Source organism: Brassica oleracea, chromosome C3 (assembly GCF_000695525.1).
Source record: "Brassica oleracea var. oleracea cultivar TO1000 chromosome C3, BOL, whole genome shotgun sequence".
NCBI lineage: Eukaryota > Viridiplantae > Streptophyta > Magnoliopsida > Brassicales > Brassicaceae > Brassica > Brassica oleracea.
Genome location: NC_027750.1, coordinates 55,484,026 through 55,485,558, shown reverse-complemented (window position 1 = coordinate 55,485,558; position 1,533 = coordinate 55,484,026).

The window sequence follows — 1,533 nt, the reverse complement described above, 5'->3', positions numbered from 1 at the left end:
GAAGAGACTTCACAGTCAATGGGCAAATGGTTAAGCTCTACATGGCGACTGCACCAGAGGAAGATGGGGTTTCAACTCCACTTTCTGATCCTACCCCGGCCTAATCTAAAGGGAGGCAAAGTCAAGCTAGAGACTTAAAACAAGCTCACTTGGGAGGAAGTCTCATGTATATCCTTGTACATATTGCATTAGTATTTTCATTTTCATCATATTTCTTTTAAAAAAAAAGAAAAAAAAAGAGTTGAAGTTGTGTGCAGGTGCTTGATCGAGCCGGTTTCAGCAAAGAATCAGGCGTGGGAGCGAGGACCTAGAGCGACGACAAGAAGTCGCTCCAGCTCCAGAGCGACGTCACCACAGCGAGTGAAATAAGTCACGCGTCCTTACGGCGTTTGGGGCTCGAAAAATACTCTCGAAGTGAACTCCTAGAGCGATGACGCGAAGTCGCTCCAGCTCCGGAGCGACCTCACCACAGCGACACCCCGAGGTCGCTCGGGTTTGTCGAGCTGGGAGCGACGTAACCACAGCGACACCCAGACGTTGCTCGGTTAGTGTCGATTTGAGAGCGACGTGCCGAGGTCGCTCCACGACCGGTTCAGGTAAGTGATTTTCGATCTAATCCTGGTTTCAATTTAATTGGACTGGTCCCTTCCCACCTAAACTGAACCGGACGACCCTAAACCTAGCCCACAACCCTCGATTTTCATCTTCCTCACTCTCCCTCCCCTCCCAAACACTCATACTCTCTCAAACTCACCCACACCAAAAATCCCATGACTCTCTCAATTCTCAACCAAATCACATAGTTCTTGTTTCTAAATCCAAGCTTTGGCCCCTGTAGTATATTCCCCATCACCCATTCACCATTTACTTTCATCTAAAGCAAGGTATTGAGTTTTTAAATTCAGTTTCGTAGGTCTATGAACCCTAGAATTTGAAAGTCGAAATTTGGTCATTTTCTTGCTTGATTGTGGTGAAATAGACTAGGGAAAACTTATCTATCAAGTTGGATTGTTAAATTAATGGTGAAATTGAGTTTAATTTGAACTTTGACAAAATTAGGGTTCATGGATTTGGGGCTTTTCGAAATTGACCTTAATTGAGTGTGTTGGTAGGTGAACTTGATGTGTTCAGGTGTTTAAAAGTTTGATTAAAGAATTTTCTCATTCTAAAACCACTTTGATTATTGAATTTTACTTAACTTGTAATTTTCATATTTTGATAAGATTGAGAAGTGTGATTCTTTGCTCTTAGCATGGCTTCTTAGTGCTAAACGTGTGAAATAGTTGCATTGGGTTAGCTTGAGCTTAAATTGCTAGTTCATTTGTTGAGTTTACTCTTGCAATTTTCATCTACAAAGTCTTAATCTTCTTTGCTTCCATCTACTTATCCTTTTTCAAGTTTTGAATTTTTCAGGTACCAATGGTTAAGAAAACAAAGGGAAAGCTAGATGCTGAGAAGCAACAAGCTGAAAGAAAAGAGTCTGCACTAAGAGGGAAAGCCTTAGCCTCCGAGCCAGCTGGCTCTGGGGCACAT